The sequence below is a fragment of the Ochotona princeps genome, chromosome 19 (assembly GCF_030435755.1).
Source record: "Ochotona princeps isolate mOchPri1 chromosome 19, mOchPri1.hap1, whole genome shotgun sequence".
Taxonomy (NCBI): Eukaryota; Metazoa; Chordata; class Mammalia; order Lagomorpha; family Ochotonidae; genus Ochotona; species Ochotona princeps.
The window spans coordinates 25,763,301-25,779,866 of record NC_080850.1 but is presented as its reverse complement, the minus strand read 5'-3'; the positions used below and the strand labels follow the sequence as shown (position 1 = coordinate 25,779,866).

Below are 16,566 nucleotides of genomic sequence, written 5' to 3'. Positions count from 1 at the left end.
ACTCTCTCTGTAACTCTGACTTTCAAAGTAAACAACTATTTTTTAAAAATTGACTTGTGATCAGAATGCATAGAACACCGTTCAATGGAAATACAGTGTTAGCCACATCTGCAATTGTAAGTTTTGTGGCTGTCAAATGAGACTATTAAAAAACAAAGCCCAGCAGATGAAATTAATTTTAAGAAATAAAATCTTTTGAAAATAAAGTTAAGGATATTTTACTTGATCCAAAAGATAATTTTAACATATAATCAGTGGAAGGCCCGGCAGCGTGGCCAGGCGGCTAAGGTCCTCTCATCGCACGCACCAGGATCCCACAAGGTTGCTGCTTCTAATTCTGGCAGCCACACTTCCCATCCAGCTCCCTGCTTGTGGCCTGGGAAGACAGCCAAGGACAGCCCAAAGCCTTGGGACCCCGTACCCGTGTGGGAGACTTGGAAGAAGTTCCTGGCTCCTGGCTCCGGATCGGCACAGTACTGGCCGTTGTGCTCACTTGGGGAGTGAATCATAGGACAGAAGAACTTCTTCTCTGTCTCTCCTCATCTCTGTATATCTGACTTGTAATAAAAATAAAATAAATCTAGGGCCCGGCGCTGTGGCATAGCGGCTAAAGTCCCCGCTCTGAACATGCCAGGATCCCATATGGGCACTGGTTCTAATCCTGTCAGCTCCACACTTCCCATCCAGCTCCCTGCTTGTGGCTTGGGAAAGCAGTTGAGGACGCCCCAAAAACTTGGGACCCTGCACCTGCGTGGGACACCCAGAGGAGGTTCCTGGCTCCTGACTTCGGATCGGCATAGCACTGGCTGTTGCAGTCACTTGGGAAGTGAATCATCAGATGGAGTATCTTCCTCTCTGTCTCTCCTCCTCTATGTACATCTGACTTTCCAATAAAAATAATAGATAATAAATCTTTAAAAAACATATAATCAGTGGAATTATTTGTGATATATATATATATATATTTACTGCTTCTAATCCTGGCAGCTCCACTTCCCATCCAGCTCCCTACTTGTGGCCTGGGAAAGCAGTTGAGGATGGCCCAAAGCCTTGGGACCCTGCACCCGCATGGGAGACCAGGAAGAGGCTCTGGGCTCCTAGCTTCAGATTGGCTCAGCTCTGGCCGTTACAGCCACTTGAGGAGTAAATCAAAGGATGGAAGATCTTCTTCTCTGTCTCTCCTCTCTCTGTATATCTGCTTTTCCAATAAAAATTTAAAACTCTTTTAAAAAGATTATTTTTCCAGAGCTTAGTAACTGCATGTGCCTAATGATAAGTATTTTACAGAAATGCGGGGTGTCCAGGAAATTCCATCCCATTCATGGACTTTTCATGAATTCTTTCAAAAACAAATGTCTGACTACTAAAGACTTGTATTGCAATGTTATGTTAAAATCAAAGTAACATTTATCTGTTGACCTTCAAAGCTACTTAAAATCATACAAAATGAAGATGAAAGAAAGGAATGTACCTTTATATGTAGGTACTTTTTAAAATGTTTACATAAGATAGACTTAAGATGATATTTTATCTTAGTGACTACATTTTTTAAAAATTCATTTATTTGAAAGAGCATGAGAGAGAGAGAGAGAGAGAGAGAGAGAGAGAGAGAGAGAGAGAGAGAAAAGAAGAGGTCTTGTAATCAGTAGTTGACTCTTCAAACAGCTACAAGAGCCAGGGCTGGGCCAAGCTGAGCTCAGGTTTACCCAGAATGTCCCAAATGTGTGGCAGGGGTATAAGCACGCGTGCCACATCCCACCGCCTTTCCAGGCACACTCACAGGAAGCTGGATCAGAAGCAAAGTGTCTGCGAGTCAAACCTTACATGGGCCGCTAGCTCTCAGCAGTGGCCTAAGCTGCTGTGCCACAGTGCCAGCCCCACTGCCGAAATTTCTAAAAAAATCCACGTAAGAGGTCTTCAAATGTTTGTGGGAAAATGAAATGAGAAACAAAAGGACATTTCCCATAAGCTTTTTGAGACACCGTCAGACAAGATCAACTTCAGAACAGTAAATTTGAACTTAGTCTGCATGTCCTTATAAAATTAGTAAGTTGAATGAACAGAATACAGAAAGATCGAGAGAATTCTGAATTTGTTAAGATGATACCATATGACAAAGTAACAGAAAAATATATTACGCAGTCACTGCGGTAGTTACTACTGTTTAGTGTAACACCTAAGGCTTCACTTCCAGCAAAGAGGAGCCAAGTAGCCAGATGTCACTGCCGAGAAATGAATTTTTCACAGCTGGACATCGATAGTTATGGTCAATACTCAAGGTGGAAACATTTAAAGGTACACTTATTGGCTTCTCCTTGAGAGCTGTTAGTATTCTTCAGGACTGGAATAGAGAGAAGTTTGGGGTCACATGATTAGTGTATCAGTTTCAGAGGATTTGTAAAGCGGAGTAACTCCAAAGTCTGTAACCTATGTACAGAAGGCATCTTACAGTCGCAACTGAGTATTCCCTCCTTCACGAAAGACTTTTTTCCAGTTTCCTGGATCCCACTCCTTGATTCTCCTGCTCCCTCCTCGGTCTCATTTGCTGGCTCCTTCTCACAGCTTGGACCTCTGTGAACAACCACCTCAAACTTCAAAGCTCTCAGAATTCTCCATCCACTGTCCATCCCCCCCAGGTGGCCTCATGGAGTGTCATAAAGCACCTCACATGATGATGTCTCCTCTGACCTCCAGGCTAAACCCACCGGCATGGACAGTGCATGTCTACAAAGCACCTCAGCCCCTCCTCACTCTGCACCACATTTGTGTTTGTTCCTCTTTCTCCTCAATCCTTCAAGGCCATTAGTGAATTCTGCAAGCTCTAACTTCAAAATACGTACAGAATCAACTACATCCCACCATTACCAAGCTCCGGCTACCACCAGATTGCACCAAGACGGTTTCAACAGACACCAGGCAGTTTCAGAGCCCTCCTTAGCCCTCCCACCCCTATAGAACGGTTTTCTTGTAGCAGGCAGATTGGTTCTTTTAAATGCAAATCACTTCATGTCACTGTTCTGCCTATGGCCTTTTATTGGCTTCTTACACATTCAGAGTAAAATTTTTAAAATGCTGAAAAGAAGTGTCTCCACTACTCTCTTAGAAAATTATTTGTACATAGTTAAGGGCATGCACACACACACACATTCTCTCCAAGAGATGAAGTTGGGGAGGGGGAGAGATTTTCTGTGTGCTAGCTCACTTCACAAATACCCACAAGCCAAAGCCAGAAGCTCAGCACTCCATTCTAGTGTCCCAGCTGAGCAGCAGAGACTCAAGCATCAGCTGCTGTTTCCTGGAATGTGTGTTACTAGCAGGAAGCTGGCACTGGAAGCAGAGTCATGATTGGAAACCAGGTACTCGCAAGAGAGATAAAGGCATCCCATGCACTTACCCACTGTATTAAATGCCTGGCCTGAGCCCATCTCTGCTTTATTTTACTTCTTACCATCAAATCCTGTTTCCCTCTGACATCCTCTCACAAACATGGTGAAATACATACTGCTTGTACATACATACATGCAAAATACATAGATGCTTGTCAAGCACACAAGGAATAGATCACACACCCCAGGACTTATGTACCTGCTACTGCTTTGTCCTGAGTGCCTTGCTTCTTACCCAGCAAGCTCATCAAGTCTCTTACTTGGCTGTCTTGCTCAACATTGAGTTTTCTAAGATAATTGCCTTCAGCCTTCTGTATAAAATAAAGTAGCAACCCCTACTCCCCTGCCACTCCCATATTGCCCATGGACTATGGATTTGTTTGATTTTGATCATTTCACTAACAGAACATAATTTTAATGGAGACAAGAGCGTATCTTTTCCCTTGCTCTATAACTGGCACCTACATTGCCTAGCACCTATTGCTTACAAAAATGTATGTATCAATTGAAAGAATGAAAGAGTGGATATGTGTTTGCTTAATATTGAACATAGAAGGAAGGAAAATTCATGTATGTTACAAACCTAGGATACCTATACAAAAGTGAATTTGGCCTTACCAATGTGAGTATTGTACTTGGACACAGGCTTTCAAGAGGTTCCTGTCACACAGGAGAGCAGTGCCTTGTTTTAATGTGCGCTTGTCCACACCACAGTGAGATGTAGGAAGGAGGCTTTGATCAGTCCATCGATATTGCTTTTCAATGATTTGCGCCATCAGTCAATTACATCTACATTTCGGTGTTCCAACAACTCTGAACTCAATAGCTCAGACAAGCTTCTCAGGTTGGCTATGCTCTGCGCACACTGTTATGCATCAACACAACATCAGGAGAGCAATATGCCCTGACAGCGGAGGTGCATATTTAGAATCTTCCTAGGCTCTGCCCTGTCCATTTTTCTCATGTGTATAATAAATCAATGCCATGAGTATTCTATGAGCTTTTCTAGCAAATTATTGAAACTGAAGGTAGTTTCAGATACCTCTTCCACTTTCCATTTGGTATCAGAGTTATGGCTCTCTTGGAGATTTTAAGTACATAGTCCACAAGTCTCAAGTTGAAAAAGAGGCTTCCAGTTCATGAGGTGGAATTCACCAACTTGCTGATGGGGGAACTGGAGCCTGGAGAAAGGAAGCCCCTCACCCAGGCTACCCAGGGCTTTCGGGATGGACGCAGAGCCTAACATTTACTGTCCTGCCCAACTCCACATGAGAGACTTCCTTCAATGTTTGTTTTGGGGCATATAGAATAAGTTTGCCTTAACAAAAGAGAGTTACTATTATTTAAAGGTCAGTATCTACGAGAGAAACTACTACTTCCTTTCAAGTCACTGCAGCCAGCCCTAGACAAAAACCATAAACAAGAGGGCCCCACTTTGTGAGCCTCATCCCTGTTTTTCTGCCCTATGCCCTATGGTGAGCCAGGGAAGGGCATCAGCCTGTCTAATCCACTGCTGCAGGTGTTACTAGTATATACACAATAAATACATTATATATATATGATACACACATTATGTATCTAGTATATATATAGTGTATATGTATATATGCCTGCAGCAGTGTATATATTTGCATATACATACATATGTATATTCTGTAACTTATTACACTAATGTGTATATGTATGTGTATACACATAGAAATATATACACACACATATATATATATATATATATATATATATATATGTATACACACAAAATCAAGAGCTAGATGGACCTTGAACTTGTAAGCAAGGTTGAATGTATTTTAAAATTCAATAAATATTTATGGAATAAACATAGACTGAAAATAATTATATTAAAAATCTTTCCAATAGAGAGACCTGTGCCATTTCCATTTGGCACCTGACAAGGACTGAACAAAGGATGAAAGCCAGAGTTTATGAATTTACATCTGAAAAGTAGCATACACCCTGAGCAGTGACTTGAGACATTTTAAAATCACAGATCCTTTTGAGACTTGAATGAAGGTTTTATATTTTCTTCCTAGAAAAATGACATTTTATCTCACTTCCTGCTTCTACATGCTGACTTATTATGTCTATTTCACAGATGGGGAAAAGAAGAAAAAAATTTTAAAGGCTTAGCTCCAATAGAAGTAATATTGAGTGTGAATGTGGAATGAGTGTGTCACCATATTCCATGCTCATTCTTACATGGTAGATCAAAGTAGCTATGACATATACAGAACTTCACTGGTAATAATACAAGGTCATAGGTGAATCTCTTCTCTAAATGGGTCAGGAAAGGGCAACAGGAAAACAGTGAAAACTATAACTTGTGAGCATCTACCTGTATGAATTGAAATCTTGTCTCTGGCACCTCCTAACAGAGTCAGGCTCAAGTTACCTAATCATTTTTATTTCAATTACAAAATAAGAGATAAAAAATGAAATATCAGTCTTAAGGTGATTGTAAACATCATGTACATTAATGTAATCAAATTGCTTAAAGCACTACATGGCCTACAACACATGTCAAGTAATTATTCGCTCTTGGCATTCATTATTGCGTAGTGTCATTGTCTGCATAAAAGCAACATTTATTTACCTGTCCAGTTCTTATCCTTGGATTGTTTAAGAGAATTTACTCTTATTTTTAAAAATTGTCTCAGAAGCATAGTTTCATATAAAGGAGCATAAGAGTGCTGATGTCTCATAGGATTATAACAGAGGTTGATAATCATTCAGTGTCAAAACTTACTATAGGGTGTTAAATCACTCCCCAGCCTTTTAAAGGCTGAGATAAGTGTTAAAATCCATGTGCAAATAAGAGACTTACCAGGTCTGAACCCACCACAGTGCAGGATTTTGGAGAGATCTACACGACTGAGAATAATCTCAAAAGATAAATCAAGTGAACAAAACACCTGACCCTAAAACAGGACTGGAGGTTTAATTTGTGGAGCCCCACCCAAAATAAAGTAGGCAGAAAGTACGAGAAATTCTAAGATAGCAACAATGAAGCATTCAGCCAAGCATGAGTTCCTTCTCAATGTGGGTCTTTTGTTATTTCGCATGTCAAAGAAACCCTGAACTGGCCCTGCCTTGCAAAATAGGGGCACTTGAGGCTTTCCACAGTGCTTGTTGTGCTATTCATGTCTGCTTCTATGTCCTTTCTTACACTTTCCTCCTACCTAAAAAAAAAAAAGTTACCTTTTCAGCCTATGCAAATCCTACCTATCCTTCAAATCCCAGCTCAAGTGTGAGCTTAGAGGAAACACAATGGAATGAAAAGGGCCCCTGGTTCAATGTCGTAAGAGCAAGGGTCAAGTACACCTCACATCAGCTCTGTGGTGGAGAAGGACACTCTGTGCTTCTGATGGCTGGTTTGCTCCCAAGCCAAAAAGGGAAACTGATTATAAAACTCTCTCGCAGGACTGATCGGAGGATTACAAAGGCAAATATTTTTGTTAAAAAATTTGTTTTTCTATAGCAGATTGAGGTTTCCTCTCCTGGCTGCCCTACTTCCAATCCAGTTTCCCGCTAAAGGGTCCTAGAGACAGCATATGATGGCTCAAGTACTTCAGTCCCTGCTACCTATGTGGTTAGACTCAGATATGATTTTCGGGCTCCTGACTTTTTGCCTGGCCCAGCCTAGTTGTTGCAGCCATTTGGAGGCAAATAGAGGACTCTACCTGCTTTCACCCTCTCCCTCTACTTTTCCCTTCATCGCTGTGCTTTTCAAGTCAATGAAAAAAAGCCAAGGATTAAAGAGAGAGCTCTGATCCACCAGTTTACTCCTCCGATGTCCACAAGCACTTTGCTGAAGCTGGTAGCCAAGCCCACCATCCAGATTTCCCACACAGGAAAGCAGCAATCCAGTTACTTGAACAACCAGTGCTTCCTCCAAGGGCCTGTAATTGGCAGGTTGCTGGAGTCAGGTGTTAAAGCAGAAATCAAATCCAGGCATTGCAACTGAGGACCCAAGCATCTTTTATAGTGAAAGAGAACTTTAAAATGTTCTTAATGAAGCTTTCTATAGGCTACAAGTAGCACTTGCTGAAAACTCAGTACGCTATTCATACATACATACACACACACACACACACACACACACACACGGACACATTAGTCTTTCCTACCACCTAACCCTATTTAGCACAGATGAATTGGTTGTCTTACCCTCCTGTTTAATTTCGTAAGTCATCAGGCTTTTAGGTTTTATCTCTTCTGATTGATCCTCTTTACTAAGCATGACCTTTCTAACCCTCAGATGTGGCTCTGGTTACATTGTCACTCTTGGTTAAATCCTTGCTTAGTTCCAAAACCTGAAAGGTACATGATCATTTCCAGAGATGTCCAATGTACTTTAAAAGATCTGGAAAATTCTGCAATAAAGAAATTTAATTTAAACTAGGATATTCTATATTAATGTGATTTTATTTGTGTATCTACTTATTTATTTCTCATAGTTGTGTAAGATATATTCTAAAAGAAAAGACCTATAGGCTTTTTTAGCATACCTCCAGTCTGGCCACTGTGGCCAGTCACCTTGGTATGCTAATCTTGGATATAAAAGCCTTAGATGTGGCGGGCATGTCGCTCTATAGTCTCCAATCTTCAGTTACTCCAAGTCTTCAGACTATTGGTCAGACCCTGGCCGTATTTTGCATCCTGTCCATCTTTTCAAGAATGAGCCTAGATGTTTCATGAGAGTAATCCCACATTCTATTCATCCTTGGTGAGCTCTAACCTGCTTTTGGTGAGGTCAGTGTTTGCTTTGCTCAGTACATTATCAGAATATTTTCATCTCACACTCTAACGGCAGTGATGACAAACTTAATTTTCTGTTGTCCATTGGTATTGCTGTTGAGTACTCACACTGGAACTTCTGAGGCCGGCATTTCGGCATAGTGAGTTAAGTTGTTGCTTGCAACACCCGCATCCCATATGGGTGCTGGTTTGAGACTCAGTTGCTTCATTTCTGATTCAGTTGCCACAAGTGTGCCTAGGAAAGCAGTGGAAGATGGCCTAAGTGCTTGGGTCTCTGTACCAATAGGGGAGACCTGGAAGAAATTCCTGGCTCCTGGTACTTGTGGCCACTGTGGCAATTTGGGCAATGAACCAGAGGATGGAAGATCCATCTCTCTCTGTCTCTGTAACTCTGTCTTTCAAATAAATTTTTAAATTATTTTGAAAATATGCTGGGGCTTCTCAGGAATCCCTAGGGACATAGTACAACAAAAAGGGGTATATATGGATCTCTTGTGGAAGGTAATTTGCCTATATTTTTATATTTATATATATTTTATGTATTTTGTATTTTTACATTAAGCTTGTATGTTGCAGAAAAAAATGTCAGTTATTGGCCTGTGGAATGACAGAGTTTTCAGCTTGGTTTACTGTGCCTCTACAGTTTGTTCTCATGTGAGATTTCCAGCTCATTCTCTGATACCCTCTTCACAAACTCTATGTGCTGGAAACAATGGGCCATCCCCAGTTTCTTGAAGAACTTTGAGCTTTGGACCTGATATACTCTTTACCAAGTAGAACTTTTATGCCATTCCTTCTACCACTTATTCCCTCATGATTTGTTACTTGTCTCTTTCACATAAGGCCCAGATCACGAAATCTGCAAAGCCTTTTCTGATATTCTCAGTAACTTCTTTGTTTCGTACTTCTGTTTTCTGCCTCCGTGGAACTTTGTTTATAATAAGAACTGCTCATTTTTTAAAATCTTACTTGTGTTAAATACTTGGTTCCTACTGTAGTGTAGTCAATACTATGAGGTAATTAAAATAATCTATTTTACAGATACAGAAATATACAGCTTAAGAAATTAAGTTCTTTTTCTGTCTTTTGATTGGTGCCTACCATTCACCATATCAGCTTAAGCCAGAAACACAAAACCATTTTTAACACCTCTTGATACTCTGCATGGTGGTGTCAAGTTCCATAAATTCCAGATCTCTAACAACCTTATAATCTGTCCACACCTATCCCTTCATGCTGTCAGTAATTTAGCTTTACCCATTATCATCTCTCAGCAGTACTCTTTCAGTAGCTGCTTAGCAAATCTCCCATTAGCTTCTTAGCAAGTCTCCCATGTTCCATGTTGTCATGAGGACAACCCTCTCCACAAACACAGATTTGATCATGTCAGTTGTTGTGCTTCATGGCCTTGATTGTGACACAGGTGTGTTAGTTCAGTGGTTAGGATGCCCACATCCCACACAAGAGTACCTGGGTTCAATTCCCTGCTCAAGTTCTACCAATGAAATGAAGAGTCTAGCAAGTGGTGATGATGGCTCAAGAAATCAGGTTCCTGTCCTCCTCATGGGAGACTTGGATTGTTTCTAGCTCCTGGCTTTAGCCCAACCTAATCCCAGACTTTGCTGAGATTTGGGGAATGAGCCTGTGCCAGAGAGTTCTTTCTGTGTGTTTGTCTGTCTCTCCAATGGGAAAAAAAAGTCCTTGAGCATCTTCCTATAATTGTTAAAAAAAAAAAAACAAATCTAAGAGTCTTTACATACTTAAATGCATCCTTAACAATATTGGCTACTGTTTCTTTCTCTGCCTTCGTTCATATTCACCAGGGCCTGTCAGGCTATCTTGGAAATCTCAGGGAGCCTGTTAAGATTTGCTAGATCTGACCTTGTAAAACATTCCTTTGCCCTCATTCTTTGGAATATGCCTTTTCTTCTTGAAGGTGTCCCCTTGCTCCTCCTCACATTGCAAATGCATGAGCTTCCTGAATGCTGGCCAAGGATGGTACTCTTCCTCCCTTGACCTCACAGCATCCGAGCAGCCTCTGCCCTTCCGTAAGATCTAGGGAGCACAGGCTGTGTCTTATCCCCTGCCACAGCCACACCTAACACGGTCTCTGTCTCTCAGGACTGGCATGCAATATAAGTAGCTGAATGCCTGCATGAATCCAAAGTTCAGCAAATGGACGAATCAAAGAAAAAAGCCAGAAGGACAGCTTTAGGGTTTCTATTACAAAAGAAGGAATTCAGAGCTTTGTCTGACTGATCCACTTGGCTTTGTCCTCTATGTCAAAATACCCTGTCCTTTTAATGTTTTGAAAAATAACAACCTGTTCCAACTTCAGCGCCTTGCACTTCCCGAATGTTCTTTCCTGCTGTACCTGCAGTTAATACCTCAGTAGCCTTCACATTTCTGAGTGGCCACCTTTGAGCACAGCAGGATTCTTCCTGATGCAGTGCAAGCCAGCCCCTCAGTATCATTCTCCTAACACTGGTGCATCCTGTTTTGCTTTCACCACAGTGTACTTCAGTTATGTATGTGAATGGCCATTTTACAGTTGTTTTCCTCCAGTAGATTTTCTGAGAGAAGAGAGTAAGCTTTCTGAGAGAATCATGTCTTTTTTTTTTTCTATTGACTAGTGGGTTCCTAGAACCAGGTGCATGTTCTGAGACAACACAAGTTTGCTACAATGGAGGCATGAATGAAAAACGCAGCATCTCAGCAATTGCTTGCTTTTACGTCAGTGCTGGGTACATAACAGGGCTCCATAGGCAAGAGCTGTCTGTTAAATGTAAGGCCAGAACTGAGCGTCTTTGACTAGGTTATAAACTGTCACTTCCTAGGATGCTTCAGGTAGATAAATTCATTCCTAAAGATCTAGCAATACTTGATATTTTCATATTACTCTGTAATATGTTAGAGCTGTTCTTCAAAAAAATATGGTCAAAGAATCCATCTGCCCTGTCCCCAGACTCCATCTCATTAAGCAAATAAGGAGCTGCAAAGCCCATCTCCACCACAGGAAAGCACAATAGCTCTAATTCATGGATTTCATAATGGATACATAATTGGGAGACATCAAAATCTGTCATGTCACAGATTAGTCAGTGATTCTTGAGTAAGTAATTATTAAAATGGCAAAACAAACAGTCCCAAGGAGTCATTACTGCTTGACAATTCACTGGTGCTAAATGATATTGACTATGTGGTGGCCTGGCTCGGTTCCCTTACACTCTGAGGCTTGAGCAAAAGGCAGGGAGCTTAAATAAAGCAGAGGCATTGCAGAGCACTCATTGCATGACTTGTGGAGTTATACAACCTGCCATGTATCTATAGCGTTGTGCTTCTCTCCCCATATTTTGAAGAGGTAACAACATTGTAAAACCCTCTTTACCTCATCATCACTCCAGCTGCCATTTGACAGGTGCTTACCAGGCACCAGGCACCGGGCTGCCTTCTTTGGGTACACATTATCTCTATCCAACATGACCACCCCAGCAGAGCAACAAAGATTTAAAGTTACAACCTATTTTTAAAGCAAGAAATATGTGGGCATATTTGGGTGGGGGGTGGGGGGAGTCAAATGTAGCTTTACTTGATTCTACTTAAATTTTCCTAGGAAAATTTCTGTTCCAGACCTCCCATTATGTAAGCACTTGCCAAGCACTGTCAGAAAAATTCAAAGCAACAACTCCCATACTTCTTTGAAAAGAACACCTAAGCACCTTTTTCCTCACATATTTGTTCAGTTTAAAATGCTTCTATTGATGACAACTTATGAAATTGCAAAGAAATCCTTGGGCTTTTGTTGTTTCCAACATTTTAGTCTATGTCCTTATTATTATTATTTATTATTATTATTGGTGATTCACTTTCCTATTTCTCAGAATATTACACACCTACACAGAAAATAAAATTGAATATTCCAAGATTTCAATGCATGAAGGGGGCTGTCAATTCCTGAAAGCAGAAAAACTCTTTGGTATAATTAGAGAAAAGCGGAGGCTCAGACTGTCAGAAAGATAGCTTTCCTACTTTGAAATAAAAGCTCTGGGGTATAGGAGTAGATCACTAAGGCAGGTTGGCTCAGCCTCTTACAATGTCATGGCACTCCTTGATTTAGGGTAGGCAGAGAAAGGAAATCAAGGGTGATGGCGAAGTGAGCATACATCTTTCTTTCTGAAGGCTTCCTTAAATAGAGCAAAGCAGTTGTAATGTCCCAACAATGAAGAAAATACAAGTGAAAAAAGTCATTAAGATGGGTTATACCTTCCTTGTGTTTCTGGGAGAAGACAAATAGTAGATGTAAGAAAGATACAGATAGAAGAGAGGGATGGTGCCACCAAGGAGCATACCCACCTAACCTACAGAAGCCTGCAAAGGCTTAGCAAGTACAAATGTCAGATAATGGGTAAAGATGGAGGGAGTGCTAAAATAGAGAGAGATTGATTGCTTCACCTGCCCCCCATTGCCACAGTATAAGTTTGTTCCTACCTCCAACAGAAAGTTCTTCCTTTTGATAAACATTTTTAATGTGTCTGGAGTGGATTGTGATGATGAATGTGATGAATGTGGGAGTCTATGGAGAAAAGTGCTCTGCATTTTTGACATTCAGGGATTCCAAAATGCAAGATCACTTCCGTGCCTGCTCACGCGTTAACAAAACCAGCCAGCTGATAAGCCCTATTCATGTTCATTCAACTGCTCTATTGATTCATTCTTACATATGACTGGGCAGTGAAAGATCATCTAGTCAATTGCATAAAACTCACAATCTGAAGAAACAGAAAGTCCAAGATAAACACAAAACATATGCTGGAAGAGATCCAGGTACTTTCAAGAACAGAAATAGGTCTTAATTAGCAGTTATAGAAACAATAAAAAGAAAAAAAATCCACAAATAATGAATAGAATGTTACAGAAAAAAAGAATCAACTGAGATTAAGAAAACATTCTTGGAAGGAAAAAAATATGGCAAATTTGGACTTCAAAATATTAGAAGCCTGAATTATGTAGTCCACAGTATCTACCCCCAAAACTGGACAATGCATCAAAAGGGGAAAAATCAGAGATAGTAAAATGGTGAATTATTCTATGAGTCCAACATAAAGCTAATAATAGTACCAGAAAGAATTAAGAAATCAAAAGAAAGAGGTTATTAAAGAAGAGACACTATCTGAGTGCTCCTGGAATTCTCTCCTCAGCAACACCTCTCCCGAAAATCAAGGAAAGAGTAACTTCCATGTTCAAAGAGAAAATTATTTTCAAACAAGAATTCTATACCTAACCTCGCAATTATGTTCCTGAATGACTGCGGAGGCTGAAATTTACTGAGCTATGCCCTTCCTTCTCTGGATGCTTCTCTGGAAATATCAACACCCTCTCCTAAGGGTAATATTATTTTCACCATTCACAGATGAGATTTGCTAGTAGGTAAATGCAAAGAAAAAGGGTGAGAAATTAGTGTCAGAGTCAAAAAGCGAATGTGAAGTAGCCTGCTATTCTTCCAGGCTTTTGAAGACACAAAGGCAGACCAGCTCCCAGAAATTTACCTCCTGAATCTCAATATTTGTCAAATATCAAAAAAATTAAAACAAAATCTACGGTGTGATGAAAATTTTCTGAAAAGCTTAAGACAGAGGGGGAAACTGGATTGATGGATGAGCCTATGTTAAACATTCACTCTGGGCCCGGCACAATGGCCTAGTGGCTAAATACTCTCCTGGCATTTGTCAGCATCCCATGTGGGTACCGGTTCATGTCCTGGCAGCTCCACTTCCCATCCAGCTCCCTGCTTGTGGCCTGGGAAAGCAGTAGAGGATGGCCCAAAGCCTTGGAACTCTGCACCAATGTGGGAGAGTTGGAGGAAGCTCCTGGCTTCTGTCTTCAGGTCGGCTCAGCTCTGACTGTTGCGGCCACTTGGGAGAGTGCACCAGCAGACAAAGGATTTTTCTCTTTGTCAATCTCCCTTTCCAATAAAAATTAGTATATATTTTTTAAAGATTCACTTTGTGCATGTAACACAGCCACTGTCTCAGGATCAACAGACTCAGACGTTGTCTGCCTTGCCAATAAGACTTCTATTTCTCATTTCTCCACTTCACCCATCATTTTCAGATAAACTCTAAAAACAAACTTGTCAAAAATGCCTTGTGAGTCTATATATTAACCAAACGGCAAAATACCACCATCTCCAAATTATTTACTCCCTTACTTGCCCTGTGCCTCTCATTTCATTCTGCAACTACATCCTGTGAACTGTATTTCAGAACCTGTCTCTCAACTTCATGCTTTTACTACTCCTCACCTACTACTGACAATAGTAGCAATATGCTACTGCTACTGCCACACATACTTCTAAGGCAATACATTACTGCTCCTGTAATCCAGTGCTTACTCTGGATCATTTACCTGGCAGGTGAATTATCCGCACACAAAGGTCTTGTCAAGCTTAGCGCCATCTTTGATCCTGCCATCGGCAGAGCAGCACCCAGGGTCCTGCCCGGGCAGTCACTTTCCCAGGACCTGCTCCTTCTCTATCCTTCCCCATTCATAGCCCACCTCTCTCTATATGTAATGGGCTTGTGCTCTCTTGGAAGCAATATATTTATAATTTACCTAATGCAACATGTTTTCAAATTGTCATTTTAGCATCTACAGGGAACCTTAACACACCTTTTGGGGGCCAGTCCACAAATCAAATGATTTCAGAATACTAATGTGTGATTTTTTTCTTTACCATCATCTCTCATGAGTTTAGAGTTTTTCAGAGGCTGTGTGATATATGCTATTACAGCAGACATAAACCAGAATTGTGAAACTTCACAGAGACTTTATGAGAAATACAAAGCAATGTACTTTTCTTACTTTTTTTTTGTTTTGGAAAATACAGTAAATTTTTATTAAAATTTTGTTAACAATGAGCTTATTAATACTGTTTTAATAACTACTGTAATAAAGTAGGATGGACATGAATTATATGAATTAAAGATTTGTGGCATCTTCAGTAATCTTGAGGATGGTAAGCACAACCTTGGGATGAATGCCCTGAAAGTCACTATTCCGGAGCTGAAGAGTAGATGCTTTGAAACCAGCCTCACCTAGACTTCACATTAGTCATTCACCAACGGCTTTTGGATTTCAGGAAAGGTAAAGCTGTATCAAAATATTAACCTTTTTCACTGCAGCATAACAGTAATAATAACTACTTTTCTTTTTCTGAAAACATTAATTTGTTTATTGGAAAATCAAAGTTAGAGAGTCAGAGAGACAGGTTAGCAGAGGGGAGAGACCGATCACCCATTGGCTGGCTCACTGGTCAGAACTGGGGCAGGTCAAAGCCAGGGCTGTCTTCTGCTGCTATCTCCAGGTCATTCTCAGGGAGCTGGATCACAGGTAGAGCAGTTGGAACTTGAGCCAGTGTCCATTAGGGATGCCAGAGTTGCATTATCCACTATGCTACAACACTGGCCCCAAAGAATAACTATTGAGAACAGAAGTGAAATGTTTTGGCACATAGCACCATGGGGTAAGAAATGGCAAATGCTGCCTACATCACCTATCAATATTATTATTTCCAGTTGTGCTTTGGGTTTTCCTGTGTTTGATTCATTAGTGATATTCTTGTCTTAGTAGCAAGGGATCATAGCTGGGAATGCACTTTCTCCTCACAGTGTCCTGAGGTGAGGCATCACATGGCAAGCCCAGGAACTGTGTATGTCCTCTGGCCTCTCTCATGATGTATCCTTAAGTATTCAATCATAGGATTTCCCCTCTGGTGACTTTCTATAACTCTATTCTTCTCCCCAAGGTCCTACCTGTAAACAATGTAATCAGAATAAGTATCTATCCTCTTAATACCTCATGATGGAGATTGACATTTAACTTATGAACCTTTGGGAACACTGAAACCTTATCCAAACTAGAGCACACCACACTGAACAGTAGCAGACACTAACATTAATATCAGGAGCCAGATACAAAAAGTCATACCCAGGCCATGTACAAACATATTGGAGAAAACGTGTACAAACATACTGCTAAGGTACTTATGATTCAGTCTAGTCAGATAAATTTTACAACTAAGTCATTCAAAGGCAGCCTGACAAAATTAGGGGAAATGTTTAAATAGAAACTCCATCAAAAAATGATACATAAATGGCCATAAAACTTCAAATATGTTCAAAGTTATCAATCATTAAGGGAATGGAAAGTTAAAATCAAACTGAAATATCAGTGTACCCACCACCAGTAGAATTGCAAAAGCTATTTCACGTTGTTGGTAATGATACAGAACAAATATTTAGTGGTTCCCTATGACCTTAAACATATATCATGCAATTCACCCCCAGCTATTTACTAAGAAGCAATATAAACACATGTCCATACAAACATTTGTATGTAATATTCA

The 16,566-nt window shown here is 40.5% G+C and overlaps 1 protein-coding gene across 10 annotated transcripts in view; it reads right to left on the bottom strand.

The window, feature by feature from the left end:
* The window catches only part of PPP2R2B (protein phosphatase 2 regulatory subunit Bbeta), a 299,602-nt gene that overhangs the window by 266,216 nt on the left and 16,820 nt on the right, over positions 1-16,566 (bottom strand). The window contains exon 1 of one of the 10 annotated variants that reach the window (XM_058677674.1): positions 4,005-4,119. The exons of the other annotated variants lie outside the window; for them this stretch is intronic. The gene's annotated coding sequence lies outside the window, so the exon portion shown is untranslated. Of the gene's footprint in view, positions 1-4,004; positions 4,120-16,566 lie in introns of those variants that run through there. 10 annotated transcript variants of the gene reach the window in all.